The 14,320-nt window shown below is 37.6% G+C and overlaps 2 long non-coding RNA genes across 2 annotated transcripts; one reads left to right on the forward strand and one right to left on the reverse strand.

The window, feature by feature from the left end:
• Positions 1 to 561: 561 nt before the first annotated feature.
• On the reverse strand, positions 562 to 1,393 carry LOC117546269. The gene is made up of 4 exons (XR_004568981.1): positions 1,277 to 1,393; positions 1,105 to 1,177; positions 953 to 1,012; positions 562 to 845 (listed from the first exon to the last, which is right to left on the reverse strand). It is a non-coding gene; the product is annotated as an uncharacterized LOC117546269 (long non-coding RNA).
• A 9,638-nt stretch (positions 1,394 to 11,031) lies between these two features.
• LOC117546282 lies at positions 11,032 to 13,234 on the forward strand. The gene is made up of 3 exons (XR_004568984.1): positions 11,032 to 11,365; positions 11,465 to 11,578; positions 11,730 to 13,234. It is a non-coding gene; the product is annotated as an uncharacterized LOC117546282 (long non-coding RNA).
• The last annotated feature ends 1,086 nt before the right edge of the window (positions 13,235 to 14,320 follow it).

Raw genomic sequence — 14,320 nt, forward strand, 5'->3', positions numbered from 1 at the left:
GATACAGGTGAGGTTAAGAGTGATCTTTACACAGAACATACAGATGATTTTGGGTCGTTGAATGCAGTTTAGTTTGATGTTCATTCAGTGTTGTACGAGTTGAATGGGTTGATGATTGTTTTCAGTAGCTGTGAGCATCTGCCGTGATGTGGTTAGAATAGTGTGCTCTTCCTCTACCTGTGTTCTGTTGCCTTTCCGGTCACCTATGACCTTATTTATACCCCGGTGCAGCTAACCCACACCACCAAGTGTTCAAAAATAATATAGCATTATAAAACTAAACAAAATAATATAACATGCCAACAATAAACTTAAACGGCTCCTATAATTTGTATTACCTTTTTTAAATGTTCTTTTAAATAAGGTATAGGTTCAATAAGATTGGCTTATCCCTGCTCCTTTCCATTATGGGCTACACAAAATGTGTACATGTTTTGTTTTATAATAATTGCCATGAGTGGAATTAACTAATAAATAAATAGATGGATAGATAGATAGATAGATAGATATATTTATATCTCATATCATTATACATTTTAAGAAAGACACACATTCTAGATCCATGTTTTCAATTCATGAAGTTTATTGAGTAGTTACTCCAGAAAATAAGTGAAATGACCCACATGTTTGATTGACCTGGAATGATTAGGACTGTATCATTTACTGTAGGAGATGATTCTGAGTACAACATCACACACTGAAAAAAACAGAGCTGATCAAACATCTAATAATTACTGGGTATCATTCACTTATATATAGGTGACATTTCAGTTCCCACTAAGTAGCCGCAGCAGTAGTTGTATGAGTGAGGCAATATTGGGGGTTGTGATTGCGCTGGTGGTGCTCTGCAAGAAAATCAGAAACATTCAGATTCAAATGTGTAGGAATTCTTCAGTATTTGACATATAGGTGTGTTGAATGTTGAATTAGAGAAGTTAAAGAAAGCACTCACCTCTCCTGAATTTGACTCAGATGAGCTTGAACGAGCAAGTCGTTTATGCTCCATGTCATTCTGGAAAATAAATTTACAAGTTGCAAATTTGAAACTGACTGTTATCGGATACGAATCATAAATGATATTGAGAATGGACATATTAAACTCACAGGACGAGCCAGAGCCAGGCTCAGGAGGCATCCAAGCACAAGAGCTAGCTTCAGCATGGTTACAGTGATCACACTGTCAATGGAACAAATCAAGACTGATGCATTTACTACAAAATTGGCAAAATCACCACCAGCCTCACATATAAAGTACAGAAAGATAATATATATTTACCTTCAAATCTTTGCACCTTCAGCAGTTTATCTCACAGAGAGTCGAGGAGGTTTTTGAGTTGCTATGAATGTTGAGCTTTCCTTATATACAGTACAGTAACAGGAGTGCATGTCATCCCATTACCAAACAGCAAGGTTGGGAAATTGTTATTTCTACCACCACATTTGAAGGTGTTGCTAATGATCAAAGATTGAAAACACTCCTAGATTTATGATAAGTTGCATTAATTTAATAGCTTAGATCTGAATGAACATACATATATCAAATGGATTTGTTTTCATAATCAGCAAACATTGTATATTAACACTGTTATCTAGGTTTAGTAGGTTTACACTACACCCTTCTGTGTTGGCCAATCAGACAGAGATGTAATCAAGTAAATGTCATGCATGGACTCTCTACTTGTGAGACTACCTGAGCCAGCTTTGTACATCATATAATATAAACATTTCACCACTGTCTACAGCATGTAAAACATTTCTGGAGGTATCTGAAGAGGATGAGAATGATATGTGTGAATGCTAAGACAACAGCGTGTATTCCTGGAGACAGTTTGGTTGGAAAACATAATAGGATACATTGTTTTGTGACTCTAAAAATGAATTTAATTCAAAGGCTTATCAGAGAGTGGAAGAACACTGGAGGCAATGGGATAAATTAGATGAATTGCTGACTATTTTGATATTTGTTGGCAAGAGATAGGTTACAAATATTAAACATATTTCGAACAGAATTGCATTGCTCTCTTTTTGTTATTGGGCTAAACCCCAGCTGACTTGTGACAGCTTTCTTGCAAAACACATTTCATCACATAGATACAGTCTATCCATCTAAATCCATGAATGACTTCAGAGAAACTCTCCAACAAAGGATGACTGGACTGCAATTGTTAACTAAATGAACTGCATGTGGAATTTTACCTTCACATTATAATATGATGGATTCTATTACATACTCTTTGAATAACCCCTTTTGTGCCCATGGCAACACCTTGGTTTGGGGTTATTTGACACATGTTAATCTATATTTACATCTCATTATTGTAATTTGTAGTAAGTATGTTTGAAGATCAGGCGTGGCGTGTTTGTCTAATGCCCCCCGGGTCTGTACTCAAGTCGTCACTCATGTGTAGCTTTGAATGAACAGTCAAAAGGAGTTCTCATTGGCAACATGACACTTTTTCAGGGTCTTTCAAAGACACGTGTAATGGGTAATATAATATTGTGTTAAGGGACATTTCTGCAAGCAATTTGTTTTATTAACAATTGCATTCAATCCTTTTTTGTAAGTGTTTTGCTGCAGCTATTTCAGTGTGAAAGCTTGTCAAATGTCATTTATTGTAAAAAGATATTCATCCTGAGTCACGAAAAGGCTGGGGTTGTGCCCAATGCAAAACAACAAGTATTGCATTTCTGCTTTGTTATATAATAATTGCCATGAGTGGAATAACTAGATAGATAGATAGATAGATAGATGTCATTATACATTTTAAGAAAGACACATGCTAGATCCATGTTTTCAATTCATAAAGTTTATTGAGTAGTTACACCAGAAAATAAAGTGAAATGACCCACATGTTTGATTGACCTGGAATGATTAGGACTGTATCATTTACTGTAGGAGATGATTCTGAGTACAACATCACACACTGAAAAACACAGAGCTGATCAAACATCTGTAATAATTACTGGGTATCATTCACTTATATATCATTTTGCTGCAGCTATTTCAGTGTGACAGCTTTTCAAATGTGTTTTTATTATAAACAGACATTCATCCTGAGTCACAAAAAGGCTGGGGTTTTGCCCAATGTAAAAAAAAAGAAAAGATAATTCAATTTTTATTATAAATGTTCTTTTCAGCCGTGTCTTGCCGAAACATATGCAGAAGGGATTCAACGCAGGAGATTACATTTACAGATTTCATTGCATTTGTTTTCTTAATTTTTCAACACTAGACTAATTAGATTAACTGTAATCATTTATGATATGAGGTATTACATGAATGCAACACACCATCATACGGTGTTTGGTTTCCATCTCTGATCCACACCTTGAAATGTGGAGGAGGGAGATTTCCTAATATTTGCAGTTTGCCAACATTGTTGTTACCTTGCTAATGAGAGGACACCCACTCCTGTACCTGTATATAAGCAAAGCTCAACACTCAGAGAAACTCAAAAACCTCCTTGACTCTCTACGAGACAATCTTCTGAAGTTGTGAAGAATTGAAGGTAATTATATATTTTCCTTCTATTCTTCTAAGTGGGAATTTGCTCATATTTTAGAAAACCTGCATCACTCTTTATTTCTTCCTTCTAACAGATCATCACTGTAACCATGCTGAAGCTAGCTCTTGTTCTTGGATGCCTCCTGAGCCTGGCTCTGGCTCATTCTGCAAGTGTAACATTTTCAAACTTAATATCAGTACTTTTCTTCTCAGACCGTGATAAAAGTATTTGAATTGTTATAGAAAAATGAAGGCAGTATCATAATTGTGGCTTTCCCTACAGATGGACACCGAGCACAAAAGACTTGCTCGCTCAAGCTCTGGCTCTGACTCTGACTCTGACTCAAATTCAAATGAGGTGACTGTTTTCTCTATCCTCTGAAGTTCAACAAACACTTGATTGTGAAATGATATACAATTCCCTAGCTACTCCTCTGCTTTATTTGACAATGACTCTCTGATTTTCTTGCAGAACAACAACAACAACAACCAGCAGGCCGTTAACACCCAGTTGATTCAGATTATCCTTGAGCTGTTAAAACGGCTAGCGACCACTGCAGCTACAACTATTGCTGCTCCTACTACCCCAGTGGTCACTACCCCTCCGGCAGTACCCCCTCCGGTAGCGACCACTGTTAAATAAGAACACTGCGTTGGATGGAAAACCATGTCATTTGTTGTGTAAATGTGCGATGAAAATGTTTGTTTACACAATTTCCCTACTTCCTTGAATTGCATTTATTCTCTGTAGTTTCTACAAAATAAACTTCAATGTAAACAATATACCAGACATATTCACTTTTCTTAAAACATAATGTGTATGATTAACTGTGTATGTGTGCATCATAAACATAATTATAGATGGATAGATTGTTACTCACAGTTTTTTGGGGAGATGGAAGCTGTGGAGGACCTTAGGGATCTTTCAGCAACATAAAATGTAAGAAGATCGTGTTGTTTAAAGCGCCATAAACACAGTTATAACACCTTCACTGTTCGCACCTCTGAGTATCTGTCTGACCCAGCCAGTTAATTGGATGACAGGAGGATAAAAGGTGGACCTGCTGATGGAGAACCACTGCAAACGCTTGGTGACCGCCATTTAAATCATAAAAGAAAGTCATTAGAGGAATCATTGAGTATAGGTAGGCCTAGCTGCAAATATATATACATATTTAAAAAATCTATATAATATACATCTTTTAAAATTCACAAAAAGTTTGGTTACATGGTATACCATTGTAAAAACATTTCAACTTAAATGTAAGTCCGATCATCAAATCAAAATACCTGTGAATTTAACTTAACATGATATATTACTCATTTACAGAACTGCACAAACTCCTTTTTGGGACTCTGAATGGCTCTTTTCATACAGTAACTTGATGAGGTTTGTGAAGACAGATAACAGATATTTCGTAAATTGTATATGGATGAGATGAACATGGCATTTCACCATTCTCTCTAAGTCACAGACTGGTTTATAGCCCATCCCAGGATGAACTAACTTTTCCTTACAACTCAAGGTCTATTCTTCAACCCAGATGAATTATTTCTTTAATTGTAACGTTCAGTCACATAATCTTGTGCAATAAATGCTGGACGTCATGTGCAGAAGATTACCAGGGATTGATCAGGCATGCCAAAAAGATTAGTTTCCAGTATGTATCGCAAGAGAAGACTTAAGGTGTTATGTCAATGAGAGCTTGGGACCAAATTCAGGAGACAATGGTTGACTAGATCTGCTGTATTTTATATCAGATATCCTCTACATTGTAGAAAAGATGTAGATGTATATCCTTGTAGAGTCTACAAGGATATACATCTACATCTTTTCTGGCATGATGCTACTGTATATGCTATGCAGTAACTTTGGCTGTTTTTTTTTTTTAAACCTTCAAAAATAGTTGGACATGACACACCTTTTTTTCCTCAGGTGTGCAGGCAATGATAATCTATCACCTTCTTTATTTAAAGAGACTTTTACAAAGACAACAGTAAAACATAATAAACATAATATTTTATTTTTTTATTTATATTTCATTTAGCTGACGCTTTTATCCAAAGCGACTTACAATGACCAATCACAGGGACATTCTCCCTGGAGTAACTAAGGACTAAGTGCCTTACTCAAGGGCACACTAGTGGTGGTGTTCCTGGCGGGATTTGAACTCACAACCTTCCGATCTTCAGCCCACCTCACTATCCATTAGACCACCACTATCCCATAGTACATAATACTGGTGTAATACCTCCTGTTGTTTAAGGTCATTGTGTAATGAGTGACAAAGTGTTATTGTGGGGAGACACAGTTTGTCAGTGATCTGGTACAAGAGTTAATCCTTAGAAGTGTAGCAAGTGTTTGTTTTAGCTGTGTAGTTTGTTGTGTACTTTGAATGGGAGACTATAGCAGAGGTGGGAGTAAGTCCTACATGTACAAGTCATGAGCAAGTCTCAAGTCTTGACCTACAAGTATCAAGCAAGTCCCAAGTCACTGTGGTGAGAGTCAAGCAAGTCAAGTCAAGTCATTGCTCAGGTCAAGCAAGTCAAGTCAAGTCATTGCTCAGGTCAAGCAAGTCAAGTCAAGTCATACGAAATTCTGATGAATAAGCCCAATTTCCGCATTTCCGCATCAGTTAAAAGACAGTGGTTATGAAAATGGATTTAACCCACACTATGATCTTCATTACATACACAGTTAATCATTTGAAATCTAATTTAGACCGATGACAATCATATTAGATTCATATTAACCCTAGAACTGCAGACAATATAGCTAGGACTCAATCAAAAAGTCTGTTCAAAAAGGCAGAATTCCAGGTAAGAAAATCATATATGACATTTGCCATTACACATATTTAATTTAAATTTCTGTTAACAGTAGAACCGCCAACAGCGTCAGCACCTACATAGAAATCATCAAATCATTTAATTTGTTCCTTTTCATAATTTCCTTATAAACTAAGTAGGACGATTTAAAACTCTTTTAATTGTGTTAATTTAGAAATTGCTTCAGTTTATCATCATAACAGATAAAAAAGTTCAGATTCCCTGCATACCGCTGTTCTCTTCTTATTACCGTCATCGACAAAATAATCCTTGAATCCAAACATCACTATTTTTGGAGTAAAACTAGCCGCTGCCATGTTAACTGAGACTCCTGCCTTCTAGTGGATTGCCAGGTTTGCGCGCATGGAGCTATAATCCTCACTCAGCTTTATCTTGTCTCAGCCGTGCTACTCCACGGAGTTTCGCCGGCACACACACTCACTCAGATTTATTTTTTCTCAGGCTGTGAGTGCGTGGCGAACTGTGTGGCGAACAGCCTGTCTGTGAGTGTATGTGTGTGCTATGGAACGCCCTTTGCGCCACAATTTGCGCGTAGTTTCGCGCGGATTAACGGGGAGGTCCGTTTATTCGTTTTATAAACGGGGAGGCCCGTTTTATAAACGGGGAGGTCCATTTAAGTTCAAAGTCTAGTAACCAATCAGTGAAGAGCAAAACCAGACCAAAGCAATCTGTAGATGAAAAGTTCCTGACATTGTGAGGCTGTAAATTGTACGTTATTCCAGATTCAGGGGACTATGTATTCATTTGGCTTTCAATATAATAAATATATCAATCAATATAACCTGCCTTCATTGTCTTTTAAAATAAAATCGCCTTACCTTATTTTACTGAAGTGAAGGGTATTTATGTCTCCTTAAATCACCTTTGGAATGTACTTCTTATAACATGGCATGGTGTAACATATCAAAATGTTCAGTCTCTGGTCTTGCTAGAAATGCAATGTCACTCACCTTAGAGCACTGTTTTATGAGATACTTAGCTTAGAAATCTGATTTTTGGAAAACTTAAAAACTCTTGTGAAAACACAGATGTACTCATGTCATCCATTTTTTTTTGGTGTTTCAGATTTGGTTTACCAACGTTTTTGGTTCACAAAAGTAGTGAAATATATGTTACACTATAGGCCTATATAAATGTGTTGTTCATGTCTAAAATGAAAATGTGTAAATTAGAATTTGGAGTAAAATAGTTCTATCACTCTACTTTCACCACAGAAAAGTTACATTAGGACTGATTCATGACTTCATATTCCATACTGAGGTTCATGTGATGTGTACAAATACAAATTGAGCATTACAACTTTTTTTTTTCAACCAACTATTTATGTTAACATAAGAAACTGTAACATCTCAATATTTACAATACAGGGTTTATACACTTTTTCACCAATGATTTTAAATGACTTTTCCATGACCAAAGAAATGACTCTTTCATATTCTAAATATTGAATATGTTACAACAGTTTGCATTTAGCACGTCTTGGGTCAATGTCTTTTGATAACCACAATTATTTATTCTTTAGAAGCCATACATTGTTGAAACTGCACTTCCCTGGCATCTTTATATCAAATAGTAGCTCCTGTAGACTAGAGGGCATGATTGTAAACATCTCTCACCAGCAAAATACTGCCACAGTTGCCATTTTACGTTTCATTATACGATACAGTATTTATTATCATTATAGTATTACTATTTAGGCGATTAGATAACATATACATTATATTTGATGGAACTTTAGTTATATTTCCATGACTTTTCCAAAACTTTGGGAAAAATATTGCATTCCATGACTTTTCCAGGTTTTTAATGACTGTAAGAACCCTGACAATATCAGAACTTTCTCAACCAACTATTCATTATAAATGTAAAGACAGGGGGAGCATTGCCATGGTCTTTGTCTTTCTTCCAAGACAGTGGGTCTGGCTGCTGTGTAGGTGGGGGTGATGGTGCATGGGCTGCTGGTCGCTGTGTCGGCGGGAGGAGGTGTGCTAGGCGAGACTTCTTTGCTGGCTGGGTTGATCGTGATGGCTGTGGTGGAGGCCTTTGTACCGAGGTGTATCTTAATCTTGTGGCAGGCACAGATGGAGGTGGAGGCTGCTGTAGTGATGCTGGTCCTCTGGTCCTTGGTGGTGATGGCTCTGGTGAAGGCCCTTGAGCCACGGTAGATCTTGACCTGGGTGCAGGCACAGATGGAGGTTCTTGCTGCTAGGCCCAGGCAGCTGTGAAATCGGAAAGAAATGTAGGACAATAATTACTACTAAGTTCATTAAAATATAAAGTTCAAGTGGAATGTTTCTCAAGCACAAATAACAATGCACAACTCAAGATAAAATGGGGAGGTGGGACAGGAGTCTCTCTCTCTTACAACCTATTTAACCATTAGCGCTTTAGCATTTAAATAATATGAACAATTATGACCTCAGACCAGAATTTCACATATTTATACAAACAGAATAAACTTGAAATGTAAGCCAGACTAGTGCACGGGACTCATACACATAGTAGAGCAACATTATTCAGGGAGCAACAGCCTGTGTTAAAGAAGCTAGCGGACGCCATTAGCCATTAGCAACACGCTAGTAGTGTAGCTCACAGAATGACATTAAACTACACATAAAACAGTTTCAAAGACACGATTCATAGATCGAAATATGACATAATCTGTGTACACACTACTAACCGGTTGAACAGGGGAAATGAATGAAGCGGAGGGAAAGTTGCTGCAATGTGTCTGTCATGCCGTTTCTCTAACGCTAAACCGGAAGTGAGGCTAAGAACGGCGAACTTAAAGATAATAATACCATTAGCACTCCTAGTGGTGACTTTTTGAACCGCAAACAAATTATAACATTATAAAATGCCTTTAAGGCAGCACACTGTTTGAAGCGCTGCACATTATATAAACTAACGTTACACACGGCAACGACATTAACTGCAAACAGTCGTGACTTGTGTGAAGTGTAACATTAAACAATATATTAACATATTAAATACAACATTTATGACACCACTCGCTCCACTCAGTAGCCAAACCCTCTTTGTTCTAAGACATGTGATAGTCTATACACTATCATCTTCTCCATCCATTTACACAAGTGTGATGTTAATGCTATGGGTCTGTAGTTACTGCCCATGATTAAGTACGTAAAATATGTGCACTTCGACCATGCACTGCGTGGGTGTAAAATTACTACAATCTGCTTGTAGAGTAATGTTCTAAGTGTGGGTCAGACATTCGAGATGGCCGGGTTCGAGTCTCGGAGTGGAATTGTTTTCTCTCCAGCTTTTTTTATTATCTGTTTTGAATGACTTTTAATCTTTGTATTTAATGCGGGGCTGTGGCTCAGTGGATAGTGTACTGGACTTCGAATCAGGTGATAGCAAGTTATTATTATTATTATTGAAAAGTATACAGCTCCCTTTCATCTGAGAGTGGAGAGCTGTGTCCATAAATTCATTTTGTGCTCAAAGTGCAGCAGATTGATGCATTTAACTTCAACATTTAAAAAAAAAATCTTCCCGGGGGTGCGTGCCCCCGGACCCCCCTAGAGGAGGTGAGGACCCTCCCAAATAAAGAAGTTTAAATAATTAAATTGAATACATGTTCTTTTAGTAAACACTGAAAACGGGTCCCACAGACCCAAACAGCACACAAAGGTTAAAGGTCAGCATAATAATAATGTTAAAATGTGCTAAATATATACACTGCAAAAAACAAAAAAAAGAGGAGTAAAAGTAGCCCCCGACTTGTTTTAATTTTTGAAAGTAGCCCTCACCCTAAAAAAGGTTGGTGACCCCTGGTATAGACTATCACATGTCTTAGAACAAAGAGGGTTACTGAGTGGAACGAGTGGTGTCATAAATGTTGTATTTAATATGTTAATATATTGTTTAATGTTACACTTCACACAAGTCACGACTGTTTGCAGTTAATGTCGTTGCCGTGTGTAACGTTAGTTTATATAATGTGCAGCGCTTCAAACAGTGTGCTGCCTTAAAGGCATTTTATGTTATAATTTGTTTGCAGTTCATAAAGTCACCACTAGGAGTGCTAATGGTATTGTTATCTTTAAGTTCGCCGTTCTTAGCCTCACTTCCGGTTTAGCGTTAGAGAAACGGCATGGTCCGAGAGAAGAAGAAGAAGAAGAAGAAGAAGAAGAAGAAGACAAGAAGAAGAAGAATAGACGAAGAAGAAGAAGAAGAAGAAGAAGAAAGAGAAGAAGAAGAAGAAGAAGAAGAAGAAGAAGAAGAAGAAGAAGAAGAAGAAGAAGAAGAAGAAGAAGAAGAAGAAGAAGAAGAAGAAGAAGAAGAAGAAGAAGAAGAAGAAGAAGAAGACAACAGACACATGGCAAGAATTTTCCTCTGCTTCATTCATTTCTCCTCTTCAACAGGTTAATAGTGTGTACACAGATTATGTCATATTTCGATCTAAGAAGTGTGTTTGAAACTGTTTTATCAGGCTGTTGCTCCCTGAATAATGTAGCGCTCTACTATGTTACTTTGTGTAATGATTCCCGTGCACTAGTCTGGCTTACATTTCAAGTTTATTCTGTTTGTATAAATATGTGAAATGCTGGCCTGAGGTCATAATTGTTCATATTATTTAAATGCTAAAGCGCTAATGCTATGCTAATATTGTGCCTGTACAACAGCCATGTTAAAGGGAGTACAGTCGGGTTGTGTGTGTTATCTGTTATCACTGTATTATACTGTAAATGAAAAAGGCTTTAATCCTTCATGAAAGTCATAATATGGCATGTGCATTTATGTCCATTTTTGATTAGAAAACGAAATATGTCAGACATAGTTATTTTGATTGGCTAAATGTATTTTTACATTCTCAGTTAGCTTCAGGCCTCACTGAGGAGAACTATTGAGGTAGAAAGCTGGTGAAGCCATTTCATTATATTCTGTTTGCACAGATTCATTCGACCACACAACACAACGCAGAGATACATGTGGCATCAAACCAGAGAATGATTAGATAAATAGAGAAAACGGATATAATTTGTAAGTGAATTTATTAATGTGTTAAACAAATTCTGGCTAGGACACCCACACAACGGCAGCAACTTTCCCTCTGCTTCATTCTTTTCTCCTGTTCAACAGGCTTATTATCTGATTACCAGCACAGCGGACTTGTAACAGTAGCAGCAGTGGAGATGGAGCCTCAGAACCTGGAGAATACAGCAACAACAACAACAAGGATCCATTTGAAGATAGGTAAATATTACAGTAATAGTGTACTTTCATTGTGTGGGTGTAACAGTTAAATAGAGAGAGAGAGAGAGAGGGAAGAAACATTCCACTTGAACTTTATATTTTAATGAACTTAGTAGTAATTATTGTCCTGTATTTCTTTCCGATTTCACAGCTGCAAGAACCTCCATCTGTGCCTGCACCCAGGTCAAGATCTACCGTGGCTCAAGGGCCTTCACCAGAGCCATCACCACCAAGGACCAGCATCACTACAGCAGCCTCCACCTCCATCTGTGCCTGCCACAAGATTAAGATACACCTCGGTACAAAGGCCTCCACCACAGCCATCACAATCAACCCAGCCAGCAAAGAAGTCTCGCCTAGCACACCTCCCTCCCGCCGACACAGCCACCAGCAGCCCATGCACCATCACCCCCACCTACACAGAAGCCAGACCCACTGTCTTGGAAGAAAGACAAAGACCATGGCAATGCTCCCCCTGTCTTTACATTTATAATGAATAGTTGGTTGACAAAGTTCTGATATTGTCAGGGTTCTTACAGTCATTAAAAACCTGGAAAAGTCATGGAATGCAATATTTTTTCCAAAGTTTTGGAAAAGTCATGGAAATATAACTAAAGTTGCATCAAATATAATTTATGTGTTATCTAATCGCCGAAATAGTAATACTATAATGATAATAAATACTGTATCGTATAATGAAACGTAAAATGGCAACTGTGGCAGTATTTTGCTGGTGAGAGATGTTTACAATCATGCCCTCTAGTCTACAGGAGCTACTATTTGATATAAAGATGCCAGGGAAGTGCAGTTTCAACAATGTATGGCTTCTAAAGAATAAGTAATTGTGGTTATCAAAAGACATTGACCCAAGACGTGCTAAATGCAAACTGTTGTAACATATTCAATATTTAGAATATGAAAGAGTCATTTCTTTGGTCATGGAAAAGTCATTTAAAATCATTGGTGAAAAAGTGTATAAACCCTGTATTGTAAATATTGAGATACGATACGATACGATATTACTTTATTGTCAGATCAAGTCTGAAATTTGACTTGCGTCACAGCAGCTCCATGTCCAACATCAACAGACAAATATGCATACACAAATACATGAAACACAAACATTTAACATAACAGCACAATCAGTGAGAGAAAAACATGCTCAAAGAGCCTTCAGCGTGCATTTGGTCTGGGATTTAGCTCTGTATTTACTCTGAGGACTGACTGATGCACAAAGGAGTGCTTCAGTCTGACTTTATTGAATCGTGGGACCCTGTATCTCCGATTAGATGGTAGCAGTTCATATTCACTGTTCAGAACATGGTTTGGGTCGGAGATGATGTTGTTGGACAGCCTCACTAGGTTGTTATGATAGGCTGAGTCATAGAGTCTCTGACAGGGTTGACCAACAATCTTTGAGCAGATCTTTAACAGGTGGAGTAGTTTTGATTTTAACGCTGCTGACAGACATTTGTACCAGGTAGTATTGCAGTACTGTAGAATGGACATGATCAAAGATGTAAAGAACAACAGAAGAATTTCTCTGCTCGCGCCAAAAGACCTAAGACGGCGGAGAAAATAAATTCTTTGTTTTGTCCTTTTGCACCAGATGTTACAGTTTCTTATGTTAACATAAATAGTTGGTTGAAAAAAAAAGTTGTAATGCTCAATTTGTATTTGTACACATCACATGAACCTCAGTATGGAATATGAAGTCATGAATCAGTCCTGATGCAACTTTTCTGTGGTGAAAGTAGAGTGATAGAACTATTTTACTCCAAATTCTAATTTACACATTTTCATTTTAGACATGAACAACACATTTATATAGGCCTATAGTGTAATTCATATATTTCACTACTTTTGTGAACCAAAAACGTTGGTAAACCAAATCTGAAACACCAAAAAAAATGGATGACATGAGTACATCTGTGTTTTCACAAGAGTTTTTAAGTTTTCCAAAAATCTGATTTCTAAGCTAAGTATCTCATAAGACAGTGCTCTAAGGTGAGTGACATTGCATTTCTAGCAAGACCAGAGACTGAACATTTTGATATGTTACACCATGCCATGTTATAAGAAGTACATTTAAAAGGTGATTTAAGGAGACATAAATACCCATCACTTCAGTAAGGTAAGGCGATTTTATTTTAAAAGACAATGAAGGCAGGTTATATTGATTGATATATTTATTATATTGAAAGCCAAATTAATACATAGTCCCCTGAATCTGGAATAACGTACAATTTACAGCCTCACAATGTCAGGAACTTTTCATCTACAGATTGCTTTGGTCTGGTTTTGCTCTTCACTGATTGGTTACTGAGACTTTGAACTTAAACGGACCTCCCCGTTTATAAAACGGGCCTCCCCGTATATAAAACGGACCTCCCCGTTAATCCGCGCGAATAAACGCGCAAATTGTGGTGCAAAGGGCGTTCCATACAGGCGGAACCAGTGGGGCGCAGACTACATCATGCTTCGCCCTTAACCAGACCCGGCGCCAGAACAAATCTAAAGGGAGGGCATATAATTTTCATGAGAGGGCACACAAAACCGTCACGTGCTGCGGGCCTGCGGCACAATATATATCAAACAGCAAGGCCAACAGCATTGCGTAAAGACGCACACTTATCGCAAACATACACAAATAAAGGGCAACATAGAAACCACTTTGAAACATTGTGTGCGTGGCAGCACAAACACTGGTAAATCACGAGCAAGGCACACTGGTTACGGATG

This window comes from Gymnodraco acuticeps, unplaced genomic scaffold (assembly GCF_902827175.1).
Source record: "Gymnodraco acuticeps unplaced genomic scaffold, fGymAcu1.1, whole genome shotgun sequence".
Taxonomy (NCBI): Eukaryota; Metazoa; Chordata; class Actinopteri; order Perciformes; family Bathydraconidae; genus Gymnodraco; species Gymnodraco acuticeps.